Genomic DNA, 19,931 nt, shown 5'->3' with positions numbered 1-19,931 from the left:
TATGTGGGTGTTCCTGATTGTCCGTGGTTGCTCTCGAGCATCCACAGAATCGGCGCATATGGTAGGCACTATGGGCTAACACCATCTATAGATGGTGAAAGCTAATGGGACCAAGCTTTGCATTTCTGAGCATGGTAAATTTGACATTTTAGCAGCTCCTATAAAAACCTATTAGTGCAGTTTTGCAAATGGAAATGGAGGGACTATAGCCGGTATCCAAGATATCGACTGCGGCCTCCTCTTCTTAAATACTGGGAATGCTTAGCTTTTGGGTGATTTCTTGCAAACATAAATATCTCCCATAATGTCTTTCAGAGTGCGCAAATGCATGGTTGTTGTGATAAAGTGCTCCCATGATTACAATCAGCTTCTGTTGAGTGTTGAGCTGTACATCACCTGTAGACCAGGAAAAAAAATGCAACTGGTTTGTGCTGTGTGAAAGATCTGTGACCCTTGACACAGAAAGAATGTACCTCCTGTTTTGCCATAGTTAATTGAAACACTGGAGTTTTATTATGCACTAAGGGGGTTATTCAGAGATGGATGGAGTACTTGCTTCACACAGCAAGATCTGCGTCCTTCTCCTCACATGCTAGGGGCAGCCCAACTCAAGGCAAGGCCGCCCAGCATGTGTCTGGTGTCACCAGGTCTAACCCTGCCTGCGTATCCTGGATGGACTGGCAGGCGGTTCGTCGCCATTTTTTCCATAAGAGTGGCCACATCATGTGACGTCACACATCTGACCCATAAATGCTTGTGACACGCCCCCGCTTTGGCCGACAAGCCCCCGAAACACCAAAATGCGCCCCTCCCGAATGCTCGCTGCTGTCAAGCACATTGGCCGCAAGGAGAATGGTCGTGCATGCACACTGCGGCCGGTGCACATGCACAGACCAAATTGACGAAGCTGCTGCATACAGACGTGCGGTGTGTCCATCTCTGAATCGGCCCCTAAGTTAGTTAGGCCTAAAGGCAAATCTGGCTAGCTGAATGTTAAAAGGCTGAAAACACAAAAGTGCACTGATTCCTATATTGGCCAAATTAAGCATTCCACCGTATCTGCCCTTCATAAGAACAATCCTAAACTGTTTAAATTTAAAGAAAAAGTGATAAAAGTTATTTTGTATATTTAACTTTGTGATAAAGCAATGTAATAATAATATTAGAATACTAGCACGGGAGTTTCTCCTTTTCACTGTTGCAAATACAAATGAGTGTTAAAAATTTGGTAAATCTATAGAGCTGTAAATTTGAGATGTCTTAATGTAAGTAAATATTAATCCATGGTTCTTGGCGTTACCTGAGGAGCACCCATAGCAGATAAGGTAAAAAGTGACAGGACCATTTTTGTAGTTTATTAAATTATTGTTTCAAACTCTGCCATCTGTTATATTCTGGCTTGCAGTACCTCTGGGCTGCCAGAGGTACTGCTATTATGTTCTTACCTGCAGTACCTCTGGGCTGCCAGGGGTGCTGCTAATATGTTCTTGCCTGCAGCACTTCTAAGCTGACAAGGGTGCTGCTATCATGTTCTTGGCTGTAGTACCTCTTGGCTGCCAGGGGTGCTGCTATTATGTTCCTGCCTGAGGTACTGTACCTCTAGGCTACCAGGGTTGTTGCTATTATGTTCTTGCCTGCAGTACCTCTAGGCTTCCAGGGTTGCTGCTAATATGTTCTTGCCTGCAGTACCTCTAGGCTGAAAGGGGTGCTGCTATCATATTCTTGGCAGTAGTGCCTCTTGGCTGCCAGGGGAGCTGCTATTACAGTATGTTCTTGCCTGCAGTGCCTCTAGGCTACCAGGGTTGCTGCTATTATGTTCTTGCATGCAGTTCGTCTTGGTTTGCTTCCAGGAGTGCTGCTGTTATGTTCTTGCCTGCAGTACTTCTGGGCTGTCAAAGGTGCTGCTATTGTGTCTCTGACCTGCAGCACCACTGAGCTGTCAGAGGTGCTGTTGTTTGAAGAGCAGTCCAAGCTGGGGTAATCAGCTGAAACATGCTGCTCTCACCTGATTACTTTACCCAGCTGCAGTGCATTGCTGTTTAGGCCTGTCTTTGTAATTGGCCTTTATTTACTGTATGTTAAATGCTAGTGAGCCCTGAGAGTCAGGGCCAGTTATAGTTTTGTTTCAGCTTATTTTAAGTTCTGTTGTTTCTAATCAGTTTCTCAGCCAGTTTTCATGTCACAGTTTTGAGTTCATGTTTGCTCTGCCCAATTCCTGAATCCTTGTCATAGCCAGTATCCTGTACCTCATCTACACCATTCTTCAGAGACTGTTACCCTTGCCCAGGTGAAGTAACCTGCTTGTGTATTTCTGTAAGGGTGCATAAGGATTACGACCGTAGGCGGTACTCACCGGTCCGCGGAAGCCGTAACGACAAGTATCTGTTCACACTGGGAAGAAGGGGAATATTGTAGTGATGGCTGTAGGGCATTGGTTCCCAAACTGTGTGTCTAGGCACCATGGGGTGCCTCAGGACATTTGCAGGGGTGCCTTGGATTGGTGGTCCAGGACCTATTCAAATTAGTTATGGTCAATTTAACAGGCAAAAACAGTTCTGGTGGCTGTCGAACCTAAAAATATGTTTTTGGCTCACCATTCAAACTGCTGCAATCTGATTGAAGGGACTTGAATCCTAATGGATGCAAGTCCCTCCGTACTGGAAGCCTGCCACCGTACCAAATGCCACTGTGAGACGCCGCCCACCGGAGGGGAACGGAGGTGTGTAACCTCCATTCCCTCCCCAGCCAGTCACCCGCACAGACCCCTACTAACATTTCTTCAATTTTTTTGCTTCTTCAGTTAGCGTGTATGCCTTCTATGGAATTCTTTTCCACTGGAAGTGCATTCTAAATTTTGATCAAATTGTCCGGGTGGGCATTATCGTTCAAACAACGCAAGCCACGCATCGATAATGACATCATTATGTCAACCCCCATTTTCATCCCCTTAGAGGAGTTTTATTAAAATTCGAATTAAGTAGTTTTCCTATTTTCCACCTGCAGAATACCTATGTAAAATTTTAGCTTCTTAACATATCTGGAAGTGAGTGAGTGAGGGCTTTCGCATATATATATATATATATATATATATACACTGCTCAAAAAAATAAAGGGAACACTAAAATAACACATCCTAGATCTGAATGAATGAAATATTCTTATTAAATACTTTGTTCTTTATATAGTTGAATGTGACAACAAAATCACACAAAAATTATCAATGGAAATCAAATTTATTAACCCATGGAGGTCTGGATTTGGAGTCACACTCAAAATTAAAGTGGAAAAACACACTACAGGCTGATCTAACTTTGATGTAATGTCCTTAAAACAAGTAAAAATGAGGCTCAGTAGTGTGTGTGGCCTCCACGTGCTTGTATGACCTCCCTACAACCCACACATGTGGCTCAGGTAGTGCAGCTCATCCAGGATGGCACATCAATGTGAGTTGTGGCAAAAAGGTTTGCTGTGTCTGTCAGCGTAGTGTCCAGAGCATGGAGGTGCTACCAGGAAACAGGCCAGTACATCAGGAGACATGGAGGAGGCCGTAGGAGGGCAACAACCCAGCTGCAGGACCGCTACCTCCGCCTTTGTGCAAGGAGGAACAGGAGGAGCACTGCCAGAGCCCTGCAAAATGACCTCCAGCAAACCACAAATGTGCATGTGTCTACTCAAACAATCAGAAACAGACTCCATGAGGGTGGTATGAGGGCCCGACTTCCACAGGTGGGGGTTGTGCTTACAGCCCAACACCGTGCAGGATGTTTGGCATTTGCCAGAGAACACCAAGATTGGCAAATTCACCACTGGCGCCCTGTGCTCTTCACAGATGAAATCAGGTTCTCACTGAGCACATGTGACAGATGTGACAGAGTCTGGAGATGCCAAGGAGAACGTTCTGCTGCATGCAACATCCTCCAGCATGACCGGTTTGGCAGTGGGTCAGTAATGGTGTGGGGTGAGATTTCTTTGGGGGGCCGCACAGCACTCCATGTGCTCGCCAGGGGTAGCCTGACTGCCATTAGGTACCGAGATGAGATGCTCAGACCCCTAGTGAGACCATATGCTGGTGCGGTTGGCCCTGGGTAATGCAAGACAATGTTAGACCTCATGTGGCTGGAGTGAGTCAGCAGTTCTTACAAGACGAAGGCATTGATGCTATGGACTGGCCCGGCCATTCCCCAGACCTGAATCCAATTGAGTACATTTGGGACATCATGTCTCGCTCCCTCCACCAACGCCACGTTACACCACAGACTGCCCAGGAGTTGGCGGATGCTTTAGTCTAGGTCTGGGAGGAGATCCCTCAGGAGACCATCTGCCACCTCATCAGGAGCATGCCCCTGCATTGTAGGGAGGTCATACAGGCACGTGGAGGCCACACACACTACTGAGCCTCATTTTGACTTGTTTTAAGGACATTACATCAAAGTTGGATCAGCCTGTAGTGTGTTTTTCCACTTTAATTTTGAGTGTGACTCCAAATCCAGACCTCCATGGGTTAATAAATTTGATTTCCATTGATCATTTTTGTGTGATTTTGTTGTCAGCACATTCAACTATGTAAAGAACAAAGTATTTAATAAGAATATTTCATTCATTCAGATCTAGGATGTGTTATTTTAGTGTTCCCTTTATTTTTTTGAACAGTGTATGTATATGAAGGACGAAACGCGTTGGGACTGTTTGCTGCTGAAACTCCCCTTGATGGACAGATAAGTGTTTGAACTTTTTTATCCTGTATGCATAACCTTTGTCTATCTTGTGCCGCTGGGATAGTTTGTTGCTGACCTCCCTATTCCCTTAAATGGACAGATAAGCTTTTATAATTTTAAATCTTGTACGTGTGTTGTCTAGCCGTTTTTATGTGATTGTTCATTAAATCTATATTTTATGTTGTGAAGTTACAGATTACATTTTATTGGGAATAAGCTAGTTCCCTAAGCTCGTGCCTCATATTGCGAATCGCATCATTTTAATTTATGAACGATACACACTATGTTTTGCTGTTTCTTCTTTTTTACATGCTAATCCAAAAATGATGAATATCGGCTGGAAGTTGTTACTTACCAGATAAGTGTCCAAGGCCATATTAATTTCTTAACCCACCTGAGTATTTCCGTTATATTTATCACTACACTCAACAGCGCTTATTTTTCTTCACTACCTATTTTTATTTATGTGTATACCATACACTAACCTTGTATTATGAGCTGCTACTCTTAAAAGGGTTAAAAGAGTGTTCTTTATTATTTTCTCCACCGCATGTCTGTACTATAGCGCCTAGGTCTCTATTTCTTTTTTTATATATATATATATATATATATATATATATATATATATATAAATCTTGTTTTTTTATTATACAGAAGTGTTATTTGAAGAACCATTTAATACAACAGAATTCTCATTTGAGGACTTGACTGAAGACATAATACTCCAATACTTTATGATAGTAATATTATTCATTTCCTACCTTGTTGTTATTTGTGGAAATGTCACCATTATTGCTGTGATTTGTGTGGCTCCCAACATGCACACTCCTATGTACATCTTCTTAATGAATCTCTCCGTCATTGACATTGCTTCCACCTCAAATATTATTCCTAAACTATTATATATGCTCATCACCAAGTATAACATAATCTCATTCTGGGAATGTATAGCTCAGCTGTATGTATTTTGCTATTAGGTAGCACTGAAGTTGTCCTGCTTACAGCCATGGCATATGACCGCTATGTTGCCATCTGTCACCCCCTTAATTATATCACTAAAATGAGTATAATACACTGTGCCGGCCTTTTAGTTACAGCCTGGACATTTGGGTTTTTAAACCCTATTGGACATGCTGTCCTTATATCTAAGATGTCCTTTTGTGCTTCTCATGGAATCAGCCACATCTACTGTGACATTGCACCATTGTTAAAGATCTCTTGCAGTAATGTATCTGCAGTAGAAATGCTAAACTACACTGAAGGAACAATATTGGGATTTATTACATTTCTTTTCACTTTAGTCTCATATATTTTCATCATTTCAGCAATCTTAAATATAAAATCTGCTAAAGGTCAATCTAAAGCATTTTCTACCTGCTCCTCCCATCTGACCTGCATTATTTTATTGTATGGGACAATAATATCTTTGCACATACAACCCACATCTAACTACTCTTCCAAACAGGACAAGTGGTTTTCTCTTGTATATGCTGTTTTGGTGCCAATGTTAAATCCTTTCATTTACAGTTTAAAGAACAAAGACGTCAAAGACGTATTGCTGAAATTTAAAAAGAAATGTGTATGGGAAAACATATGATCAATGTTAAAAATGTGTTCAGAGCAGTCCAGCTCAGCATCATCTTGCCTATTGATCTGTCTGTGGGGTTGTGCCTGTTAATCCTGAACAAACTTGCCACTTACTTGATATCTTTTGACAAAGCATTTAAGAGAGATTTGTAAAGCAACACCTACTGAATGTTTGCAGAACTACAGAGGGCATGTATTTATCTGTCTAAGAGGTTGGTCATAAAGTTGACCTACATTATAGTACATCCACTACTGCATTAAACGTATGCTATGCTCTAATACTTTCTATCCTTTTCACATAGTTATTGCAATTAATTGCACATCACATGTAATACAGCACTTTGGGCAGAGATCCTCTGTAATGCAGCAATCAACAGTGAATGAAGCACAGAGGCCCTGTAATGTATCTCACATCTTCTGCTAATCAGCACATTTCACTGAACACAAATCACGTGTAATTCATCACATGTCCTTGGACGTACAACCTTTCATGTAGCTATTAGTGGTAATTTTCTTGTTGCACACATCAATTTTATTCTTCTCCCCAGTTTTCCTCCATGGTGAGTAGAGAGTGACAACATCATCATCAATATATTGTGCCCAAGCAGCCATGCCTTAAAAATATTGTGAGACTCTTCAGGCACGCAGGGAGATCACTAAGAACCCAATATATTACAGAAACACATGAAATATCCAAGGAATTCCCTTCAACTTTAACTACTCTATACCAACATCTGTCCTAAATCAGATTCACTCTGGATTGAAATCTATTCCACCAAAATTTTCTTGAGATCTGGGTGACTTCTGCACTGCACATCACAGGTCAAGGTTCAGTGGGAAATAAACTATCTTTGGTTCCATCCAACCTCTCATTTCTTTTATTAGTAATCTAATACATGGTAATTCCCCATCAATTTTTCTGGGAGTATATTGTACAATATAAAACACAGGATCACAGCAAATTCCAATGACACATATTCTCTTTACGCATATATACTTCAAATTTGAAAAAAAAACACTCTCCCATCAATTTAAACCACAGGATCCCAACAAATTCTCATGACGTTCACCTATCATTAACTATATACAGTCTTTATGATTCTATTAAATCCTCACAGGCTTCCATTCTTCAATTACATGAAAATTAAAAAAACAGTGTACCCTTGTCCTCCTGATTCTCCACACTTTGGAAGAGGAGACAAATAGAAGTGGTATACAACAGTCTATTGAAGAACAGAACTGTGAATTCTCCATGTGTGATTTTCATCCCTGCACTGGACATACACAATAAATGATGCTGGCAGCAAACTGTGCACAAAAGGGAACCCAAAGTGTGTCCACAAAGTGCAAAATTGCAGCAGCCAACCTTAAAAGATGAGTGTCAATCCTCTTAGCAAATAGATAGCTACCAAAGACAAATAAGGTGTGATACAGATAATATAATAATCTGTGTCACACAAACTTACACAGGAAATAAAATAAATTAATATATAAAATCAGTATAAGAAAAGAAACTACTGGGAGCAAATATTCTACATTAAAACATATATAGAATTCAGACATGCCACACATGTGTAGTAGATGTAAATAAATAAAAGAAATTAAAGTCACTGTGCAATGACTTAATTGTAATTGTTTCCACAAACAAGTAACACAATTTCATAAATCATACAGTTGTCACGTTGTAATGATTGAGGTGTAGTGAAAACCAAATAAGAAATCATCAGCAGTCATAGATCATATTAGTAATTACCATGGAGACTCTCGAAGTAATATAGTCAGTCTCAACATGGTAAGCACACTCACCAATATGCCACTAATGCAGGGGGTATGGGTCATTAGGTTGACAAGATTTAGGTTGACAGTCATTAGGTCGACCACTATTTGTCGACATGCAATAGGTCAACAGGGTGACTACAGTATGTCGACTTGAACAAGGTCGACATGGGAAAAGGTCAACTTGAGTTTTTTTTACTTTTATGGTGTCGTTTTCTTCATAAAGTGACGAGGAACCCCAATTAGTGCACTGTGTCCCCTCGCATGGCTCGCCCATGCTTTGGATAAGGTGCCTCGCTGCACTCAGCACAGGTTACTGTTCCCAATTGTAGTCCACGTGGATCGTAAAGTATGAAAAAATTTAAAATTGAAAAAAATGTGAAAAACGCGCGTCAACCTTTTTCCATGTTGACCTTGTTCACATCGACCTAAAGACCATGTCAACCTAATTACCATGTTGACCTAGCGCATGTCGACCAATAGTGGTCGACCTATTGACTGTCAACTTAAGTCTAGTTGACCTAATGACCGTAAGCCAATGCAGGGTGGCATTGTTCTTGGTTTCATCTCCAGTATAAAGTTATGGAAGCCTTATCTCCGATATGGTCATGACCCAATATAAAGTTCCACCAGATGGTAAAGCAGGTTAGTATCAGGTACCAGGGGAGATGACCCATTGGGCCACAAACTGGGACTAGTAATGCAGCCGACACACGTCAACCTCAGCCTAACCGGGAGAAGGGATCTCTCTGCACCAAAGAGTTCTGACTAAGCAGCTCCGATTAACTAGAGTTGATGTACTGTAGGTGATTGTTCTCTATGTGCGATGATAACTCATGACACAATGTCTGCAGGGAACAAGGGATTTGTGAACTTCAACACATTTCTCTGCACTGAGCAGCTTTTTCCCTATTTGATTTTCACTACTGCACTATAGTTACAACGTAACATCTAGATGATTTATAACAATTTGTCACTTGTTTGTGTAAACTTTTACAATTTAGTGATTGCTTGGTGACTTTAATTGATGAATTTTATTTACCTCTACTAGATACAGTATATACATATGTGTTGCATGTCTGCATTCTATATATGTTTTACTTAACTAACTCATCATTTTTACTCCTGGGAGTGTACAGTATTTTCTTATATTGATATTACTGTATATACAGTATTAAATTATTTTATTATATAACCTGTGTTATCTTGTGTTTCTTAGTAGCGCCACCTGCACTGGACATACAGGAAAACTACCTGAGGTCCTCTGGTATGCCCTATCAGATCTGTCTGATGTTATTCCACAGCTATAAGAAACAAGATTTCTATTATTTCTAACCTTATTGAATCAGATCCAGCATCTCTGCGAGTATAGTGTTAGGGGGACATCTGGGCTGCACTACGGGCAGTGACAAAAAACACCAGTGTCCACTGTGCACCAAGTGTTAATACTGCCCTTGTATTAAAACCTTTGGACTGCCCTGTAGACAGTGAAAATAAAACAACACAAAACATCAGTGTGCACTGTGTACAAAGGGTTAATGCTGCTCCTGTATTAGTACCCCTGGGCTGTGCACCAAGGTGCTGCAGTTACTGTAAGTTACAGCACCAGTGTGACACACTAAGATAAAATGCAAGTAATATATAAATGTTCCTTCCTACACTATTAAAGAAAAAAAAAATGTTTGGTAACTGCCTGCATGATCCATCTAGCTCTTCCAGTACTATTAACTAGGGAAATGTGGGTGCCCATCAAACCCCTATGGTGGTCGTGCGTGAAATGTCACCCAAATCACCATGGGAGGGAGATGGGGCCATATTATAATATTCTACATAGATCAGATAGATCTCTTAATAGTTTACTGCAAAAGCAAGAGCTTCTTTCATGACTACTAAGTACATTGGTGATGAGATATCTAATTAGAATGTCTAGAGAAATACTGTAAATTGTACAGAGAATAAGCATACATTTATACCGTCAACAAGAAAATGAAGCATACATGTAGGTAGAAAAAAAGAGGAAAGCGATGGTGCAAAAGAGAGAGAAGATATAAATAAATCAGAAATGTTTGGGCAGAGATGTAGCGTGAGCAACATAGATAGATAGAATAGAATTTCATTATTTCAAAGGTATTAAGGCAATGGTTGCCAAACTCTGTGCTCATGACACACTAACGGTCCAGGTATTAAGGATAGCCATGCTTGAGCACAGATAAGGGGCTTGATTCCGCAGCAGATATGGTGTAAATTATGAGGTCATGTGGATACATTTTTTACAGTACTATATCATACCAACAGAATAATCTCAGTACCAACATAATACAGTTGATGTGATTATACCCAAGAAGCGGAGATAAATGATTTTGCCTTTACTGACTTTGGGATTTATTTTAGTCCAATTGGACTAAAAAACAGATCTGTGATACAAATACAATTACAATTGGTTACTTAGAATTGTGAGTCTCTTTGGAAAAATATATATTTTCTTTATTTTGAATTACAATCATGCTGTCACGTCTGAGGAATTCTGTGGATCAGGTTTTAGCACAGGAGGCACTTGAACACTAGGATCTTTAAATAACAGATGCAGGGGGCAGATGAAGGTTTTTTTGCATGGATTTATTGCTACGGTGACATATGAAAAGTCCGAACAAGTTTGCCAATGCTGATTTGCTTGAGACCTAAGGATACTTATAGGCTGGCAGGAGGCCGGAAGACACCGGTTACCCTAACCCAGGGCTAGTGGGTAGTTCCCGGTGGGTCGGTTACTGTGGCGACTGGGAGCAGGTAGCAGGATCGGAAGCCGGGACTGAGGTAGCTGGTTGAGTACATCCGAAGTGTAACCGTAACATGTTCTTTGGTCAGATAGCAGCTGAAGATGCTGCAAACAGGAGCCAAATGCTGAGGAGCACAGTGAACTGGAGTCACAGTAAATTGTGAGAGACGTTGCACCGGCAAATTTCCCCCTCCATGCCTTTCTGTTTTATACTAGCCACCCAAATTCCATTGGCCACAGGAAAGTACACTTTTCAGGAGTGATAAAGGCAAGACAGGCTTTTTGCCAATATCCAAGATGGCGGCGCCAGAACCCGGCACCGAGAACACAGCTCCCAGCCTGCATCACTGGACAAGGAGTCCAGCGTCCCTGACAGCCCATACTGCGCACCCTTCCCAGTGCCAGCAGCCCTCACCCTGCCAGATGGTCCCCTCCAGAGTGTCCAGATGGGTAAGTCCCAGACACCCGGCACCATCCTGAGCCAGACTGTAACACACACATATGTTCCCCTGCTCATTTTTTACATATTCATAATAAATGTTATATTTTATCTTTATTAACAGTGTAAAATGTAAGAGTATCATAAAAAAGAGTCTACTTTCTTTCTCTTTTAATATAAAAAGTCCATACAGTACATGGGTAAAACTTTCAAAAAGCTTATTTGAGATCTTTGGGCTAAAACCAAACAGTTCGAAAAACTTCTGGATAGAAAAGGTCTCACATCAGCAAGTCAGTCCACATAAAGTGTCCAGTGGAACAGTGTCTCCCGGCAACATATTTAAATAAAAATTGTTTTTTTTTCCGTTGGGACTTTCTATGTGGGTACAGGTACAGTAAGTGGTCCCACTGCCCATATTTATACCGTACAAAAAATAAAAAATTTGCACTATCAAGAATGGAACCAGAAATGGTACCAGCATCACTTACGGTTTTAACATAATTTGCAATTCTATTTACAACTTAAATAAGGTATCCTATAGAGATGTTTTATCCATAGTAGGGTGTGTACATTACATTTCAGTGGTGGACAATGTTTATTCACACATGTGCATGTCTCCATGGAGTCCTGGAGTCACGACCAGAAGTGGAAAATCCCTGCTTCCAGTTTGGCATCAAATAGATGTAAACAGAGGCATGCCCCACTTCCAACCTTACTGCTTTACATACTTCTGCTATTAATACAGTATCTAGATAGCTTAGTACACAAACAAATAAACACAATTATAAATAATAAATCTGCATAATAATAATAATAATAATAATTTAAACCTCTTGATGAATAAATCCTTAATCTATAAATCCAAACATTCTTTCTGAGTGATAGTTTTAAAGCAAGGTGAACTTTCTCATTCATCATCAGCATACCAGTGTTCAGGGTGCCGGCAGATGGAATACCGATGCTGGAATGCCAACACTGGTCAGAGAAGGAGTTTGTACACATACCTGATAAAGAAGATAACAGACTTTGAAGATAAGCAAAAGTCATATTGTTGTTTATAACATAGCAGCCTTTTTACTAAGCCTTAGATGGAGATAAAGTCGCTGGAGATAACTGTGTGGCGTTTGTATATTCACCCCATACTTGCGTTGGTTTCCTCTGGGTACTCCAGTTTCTTCCCACATTCCAAAAATATAGTAGTACGTTAGCAAAAGAATACTGGAGCACAGAGGGAAAGGTCAAAGCCCGGTCTGGGTCTAAGCCAGGATGGGTGACAGACTGTGGGATGAAATACCATACTTACATACTTGGATTACCATACTTACATACTAACTGGTAGGAGATGGCTAGCAGGTACAGTACTGATGATATGCTGACACAGTGTAGTTGGAGTATCTTTGCAGACTGAGAGCATGTACACACTGAGGACTGGAGGTGGACACAGGCAGGGCCAGAAATAGGACATGGCTTGGTAGCAAATCAAAGCAGCGTATTCACAAGACACACAGGGTCTTGTGGACATCAGGTCATACAGACAGGCACTAGGTACAGTTGGAGCCACGCTAATCGTGGCTCCATCTGTGCCTATCATCGAGAGCGTCTCCATCTGGGAAACACGCGTCCGTGACAAAGACGTGCCACATTCACTAGAATGGGAAGCGTGTCTGTGCACTCCCAGTGGTGCTATGCGGATGGGTCACCTAGGCACGCCAGAAGTGCACATATGTGATGGAGCCACACTAGATGAGTGAGGCTCCATCTGTATAACCAGCACAGAGTACTTAGTGCCTAATAACAGGTGGATGAACTAATGGGGAGCCAGTCTGGGAGTGTCAAGCTAACTTAACTAATTCTGGGCAGCTGCAGCACTGCACATACATGAGCGTCTGGCTGCTAGGGAACAGCAACCCCAGAATTCCCCACAGCCGGGGAGACGAGCCACAGCAGCGGCTCGTAACACAGTATATTTACTGATTGACATTGAACAAAAGTGACAAAGGATTACAGGCAGGGGCGGATTGGGAACAAAAAGCGGCCCTGGAAAAATTTGTACTAGTGGCCCCACATGGGCAGCACCAGAGGCGTAAGGTCTAGCCATCGGCCATGGCAGCAGCACCCTCCCCCCCAGATAGTGGGCATGTCCAGCATCAAGGGGTAAGTTAAAAAGAAATAAAATTAAATATTATGAGCACATTATATGATACACCTTCAGAATTTAGGAAACAATATCATTCTTTAGAAAGATATATTTTCTTGCTTATTACACCAACCGTATGCCAATCACTATTCACTCAATCTTATATGTCAGTCAAGCAGGCAGACAGAGCATACACTAGATCATCTGCAATCACAGGCTAAGTGGCAAAGTAATTTTCATATATGCAATTTATTTTGCATCTTATTCATTATGTCTATAAAAAGGACCACATGTCCTCAAACAAAACAGGCCCCACGGGTGCGTCGGCCCACCGGGAATCTTCCCTGTAGACACTATGGCCAATCCGACTCTGGTTACAGGTAGTTGTTAGAAAATCAGTATTGCTGAATTAGCACCCTAGTTGATGGGGATAGTGGACAAGTTCAGAGCCACTGAAAGACAACAAAATACCATGTGGAGGAGATGATGTTTTATGTAAGGAAAGAAAGAAAGAGTGCATAAAAGAAAATGGCCCTGCTTATGAAAGGTAACAATCTAAAGGAGATGTGTATTCGAACATGGGTGACACAGATGGGTTAAGTTAGTGTACGGGAACAAATGGAAAGGTTGAGAGAAGAGGTAGAAGGCTTTCATATAGAGACCTGCTGTTCTACCTGTTCTTCACATAGGAGTTTCTGATTTTCACAGTTGTAAATATAAATGAGTGTAAAAATTTGGTAAATCTACAGAGATGTAAATTTGAGATGTCTTAATGTAAGTACTGTAAATATTAATCCATGGTTCTTGATGTTACCCAGAGAGCACCTTTAGCAGGTACAGTAAAAAGTGACACGACCGTCTTTGTAGTTTATCATATTTTACACACTGGAGGTGCAATCCAAATTTTGATTTGATTGTCCATTTGGGCATTATCATTCACGCAACGCAAGCCACGCATCGTTAATGACATCATTATGTCAACCTCCTTTTCAACCCCTTAGGGCATGTTTAATTAACTTCTAATTACGTAGTTTTCATATGTCCCACCTGCAGAATACCTATGTTAAGTTTTATCTTCCTAACATATCGGGAAGTAAGAGAATTAGTGATGAGTCAGTCAGTCAGTCAGTGAGTGAGTGAGGGCTTTTTCATTTTTGTAGTTAATTAAATGCTACACACTGGAAGTGCAATACAAATTTTGATCCAATTGTCCATTTCAGCGTTATCATTCATGCAGCGCAAACCACGCATCGGTAATGACGTCATTATGTCAAACCCCCTTTTCATGCTCCTAGGGGAGGTTTATTAAAATTCTTATTACGTAGTTTTCCTATTTCCCACCTGAAGAATACCTATGTTAAATTTCAGCTTCCTAACATATCGGGAAGTTAGAGAATTAGTGATGAGTCATCCAGTGATTGAGCGAGTGAGTGAGTGAGTGAGGGCTTCTGCAGTTTATATATATATATATATATATATATATATATAAAAGAGAGAAAGTGGCTGCGCATAAAAAGCAAAAAGTCTCAGCATATAATAAAGTCCAAATGTATGATGCTGCAATCCTCCTTCTGGAGTCGACCATGCTCCTCAATTCATGTAGAAGAAAGAAAAAGATGGAGGGCGCAAAAGTGAGTAGTAGGTCAATAATGCTTTTACTGACAAGTATAAACTCACATACATTTAAATACAACGTAACTGGTGTAAAGTAGAAAATCAGTGTGGCCTCCGGATCGCACACACTGATTGACCCCGCTGCTCCCCAGATACCACGGACGTTGAAGTTTCCCAGCCTCACAGACTCCAAATGAAAACCTCACACTCCGGTACTCCGGTCAATGGGTCTCACGTCACACATCCTGCTTGCCACGCCCAACGCGTTTCATCATGGGACTTCGTCAGGGGGTGTGGCTGGCAACGTTGTATCAGATTATTTATACTACTGCGGCATTACAGACCGATCCACATGTATAATTACTAATTAACAGAAATAACCATATATACAACATAATTCATCATACAATTATAAAATCACACAGCACAATAATACATCATATATGATACATACATATATTATTAAAAACGCACTGAGATACCGATCATAAGAGCGATACTGACATATAATCAATTAAACAGATTATTAAAACAACCTAATTAATAATTAAAAAACTTATCTTTATTAATTTATATTTATACTTAAAAAAGAATATAAAACCTTGTTTAAAAAACATTACCAATAACAAATTATTTTACAGGTCACCCAATTAGGAAGAATGTATGTAATAAACCTTAGTAAATATTTAAAAATTGCCAAAAATACATACATATATAACAGATACGTATATAGGTAAAGAAATATATAGATACATGTCTATACCTGCATATAAAATGTATTATCATTATATCGGTGCGTATTTAATTAACACTTCAAAAAAGCACATATAGACAATTAATAACCAAATGACAATATATTTATAGTTGAAACATGATGGGTTTGCAACCAAGAAAGAGGACCAACAATAAAAAATGTAAACTACCATATGCATCGTCTCACATTGAACTAGTGTAGGTTGAAAAAAAGACACAAAGGAGCCAATGGCCCAACTAGAGTGAGTCTAAACACCCACACCAGCAATAATGGATCTAATGCAAAAAGGGGGTAATATCATAATTCTCATTTAGACCATACGGACTGATAGTATTCAAAGTATGTATCCAATACATCTCTCTCTTTCCCAATTCCATTGAAATATCCCCACCTCTATCTCCCAGTCTCACATGCTCAATAGCTGTAAAACTAAAGTGGCTAAGTGACCCTCCATTACAACTTAAAAAGTGTCTAGATACACTGTGATCTTTTAATTTATTAGTTATACTCCTAGTATGCTCAAGTATCCGGATCTTTAATTGTCGCTTAGTTTTACCTACATATTTTGCACCACATGTGCATTCTAAAGATAAACTACTAAGGTAGTTTGACAATTGATCATACTGTTGATCTTCCAAAACCGTGATTTATCTGTATTCCAAACTCTTTTTTTTATCTTTACTAATATATGAACACACTTTACAATGGGGGTCATTCCGAGTTGTTCGCTCGCAAGCTGATTTTAGCAGATTTACTCAGCCGCCGCCTACTGGGAGTGAATCTAAGCTTCTTAAAATTGCGAACGACGTATTCGCAATATTGCGATTACACACCTCTTAGCAGTTTCTGAGTAGCTTCATACTTACTCGGCATCTGCGATCAGTTCAGTGCTTGTCGTTCCTGGTTTGACGTCACAAACACACCCAGCGTTCGGCCAGACACTCCCCCGTTTCTCCGGCCACTCCTGCGTTTTTTCCGGAAACGGTAGCGTTTTTCCGCACACACCCATAAAACGGCCAGTTTCCGCCCAGTAACACCCATTTCCTGTCAATCACATTACGATCACCAGAACGATGAAAAAGCCGTGAGTAAAATTCCTAACTGCATAGCAAATTTACTTGGCGCAGTCGCAGTGCGGAAAATCGCTGCGATGCAAAGAAATTTACTGAGCGAACAACTCGGAATGACCACCAATGGCCGCAAGGATAACAACCGGTCACTTGAGTTTTATTCAACCAGGTTTCATCAGTTAATTTATTAAGATTGCTGGGTGCTAATAAACTCTTTAAAGATCTAGCTCTTCTGAAAACTACTTGTGGATTTTTAGGCAGACATTCTTTCAGAATAGGGTCTAAAGTCAACACATCCCTAAGGTATTTTAAAATATTTCTTATCTCGTTACTTTCAGTATTATATCTGGTAATAATAAACAGTATAAAAATTTTATCTTGGGTTTTATTTCTCTCTTTATAAACCAACAGCTGTTTTATGTCTAGACCATCTGCTTTATCTTTACATTGATTAACCAATTCCGCTGGATACTTTTTTTCTAAAAATCTCTTTGTGTATAATTCAGCTTGTTCATTATATTTATCGTTTTCTACACAGTTCCTTTTTAACCTAAGAAACTAGGAATAGGGTATATAACTGACACAATTTTTCTGATGACAACTCTTAAAATGTATATAATTGTTACTGTCAACGTTTTTAACATAAGTATATGTATTATCCGAACCCGCCCGAACTTCACCTTTTTTTGCACGGGTCCAAGCAACTCGGATCCGAGCGCGCCCGAACGTCATCATCCCGCGGTCGGATTCTCGCGAGATTCGTATTCTATATAAGGAGCCGTGCGTTGCCGCCATTTTTCACTCGTGCGTTGGAGATGATCGTGAGAGGACGTGGCTGGCGTCCTCTCAGTTTCTATGTTCAGTGGGCTGGAAAATATCTGTGCTCAGTGTACTGCAAATATCTGTGCTCAGTGTGCTGCAAGTGCAAATATCTACGTTCTCTGCCTGAAAAATGCTCCATATCTGACTGTGCTCAGTGTGCTGCAAATATCTGTGCTCAGTGTGCTAATTGCTTTATTGTGGGGACTGGGGACCAGCAGGATTATATAGTAGGAGGACAGTGCAGAGTTTTGCTGACCAGTGACCAGTGACCACCAGTATTATACGTTCTCTGCCTGAAAAACGCTACATATCTGTGCTGCATTGTAGTATATATATATATACTAGTAGGAGGACAGTGCAGAGTTTTGCTGACCACCAGTATAACTATATATATAGCAGTATGGTACAGTAGTCCACTGCTCTACCTACCTCTGTGTCGTCAAGTATACTATCCATCCATACCTGTGGTGCATTTCAGTTTTGCACAGTTTGCTGACCACCAGTATATACTATATAGCAGTACGGTACAGAAGGCCACTGCTCTACCTACCTCTGTGTCGTCAAGTAAACTATCCATCCATACCTGTGGTGCATTTCAGTTTTGCACAGTTTGCTGACCACCAGTATATACTATATAGCAGTATGGTACAGAAGGCCTCTGCTCTACCTACCTCTGTGTCGTCAAGTATACATCCATCCATACCTGTGGTGCATTTCAGTTTTGCACAGTTTGCTGACCACCAGTATAACTATATATATAGCAGTACGGTACAGTAGTCGACTGCTCTACCTACCTCTGTGTCGTCAAGTATACTATCCATCCATACACTGTGGTGTATTTCAGTTTTGCACAGTTTGCTGACCACCAGTATAACTATATATATAGCAGTACGGTTCAGTAGTCCACTGCTCTACCTACATCTGTGTCGTCAAGTATACTATCCATCCATACCTGTGGTGCATTTCAGTTTTGCACAGTTTGCTGACCACCAGTATATACTATATAGCAGTATGGTACAGAAGGCCTCTGCTCTACCTACCTCTGTGTCGTCAAGTATACTATCCATCCATACACTGTGGTGTATTTCAGTTTTGCACAGTTTGCTGACCACCAGTATAACTATATATATAGCAGTATGGTTCAGTAGTCCACTGCTCTACCTACATCTGTGTCGTCAAGTATACTATCCATCCATACCTGTGGTGCATTTCAGTTTTGCACAGTTTGCTGACCACCAGTATTTACTATATAGCAGTATGGTACAGAAGGCCACTGCTCTACCTACCTCTGTGTCGTCAAGTTTACTATCCATCCATACTTGTGGTGCATTTCAGTTTTGCATAGTTTGCTGACCACCAGTATATACTATATAGCAGTACGGTACAGAAGGCCACTGCTCTACCTACCTCTGTGTTGCAAAGTACACTATCCATCCATACCTGTGGTGCATTTCAGTTTTGCGCAGTATATATAGTAGTAGGCCATTGCTATTGATATATTACTGGCATATAATTCTACACATTAAAAAATGGAGAACTAAAATGTGGAGGGTAAAATAGGGAAAGATCAAGATCCACTTCCACCTCGTGCTGAAGCTGCCGCCACTAGTCATGGCCAAGACGATGAAATGCCATCAACATCATCTGCCAAGGCCGATGCCCAATGTCATAGTAGAGAGCATGTAAAATCCAAAAAAATAAAGCTCATTAAAATGACCCAAAAATATAAATCAAAATCGTTTGAGGAGAAGCGTAAACTTGCCAATGTGCCATTTACGACACAGGGTGGCAAGGAACGGCTGAGGGCCTGGCCTATGTTCATGGCTAGTGGTTCAGCTTCACATGACGATGGAAGCACTCATCCTCCTGCTAGAAAACTTAAAAGAGTTAAGATGGCAAAATCACATCAAAGAACTGCTCGTTCTACTAAATCACAAATCCCCAAGGAGAGTCCAATTGTGTCGGTTGTGATGCCTGACCTTCCCAATACTGGACGGGAAGAGGATGCACATTCCACCATTTGCACGCCCCCTGCAAGTGCTGGAAGGAGCACCCACAGTCCAGTTCCTGATAGTCAAATTGAAGATGTCAATGTTGAAGTACACCAGGATGAGGATATGGGTGTTACTGGCGCTGGGGAGGAAATTGACAAGTAGGATTCTGATGGTGAGGTGGTTTGTTTAAGTAAGGCACCTCTTTTTTTCTTTGCATCATGTGCTGTTTGGGGACTATTTTTTAAATCTG

At 40.7% G+C, this 19,931-nt stretch overlaps 1 pseudogene; it reads left to right on the top strand.

The window, feature by feature from the left end:
* The first annotated feature begins 5,449 nt into the window (after positions 1–5,449).
* On the top strand, positions 5,450–6,312 carry LOC135057379 (olfactory receptor 5V1-like; annotated as a pseudogene).
* The last annotated feature ends 13,619 nt before the right edge of the window (positions 6,313–19,931 follow it).

This window comes from Pseudophryne corroboree, chromosome 3 (genome assembly GCF_028390025.1).
Source record: "Pseudophryne corroboree isolate aPseCor3 chromosome 3, aPseCor3.hap2, whole genome shotgun sequence".
NCBI classification, from domain to species: domain Eukaryota; kingdom Metazoa; phylum Chordata; class Amphibia; order Anura; family Myobatrachidae; genus Pseudophryne; species Pseudophryne corroboree.
The sequence above is the reverse complement of the archived record's forward strand: the minus strand, read 5'-3'. Positions and strand labels throughout refer to the sequence as shown.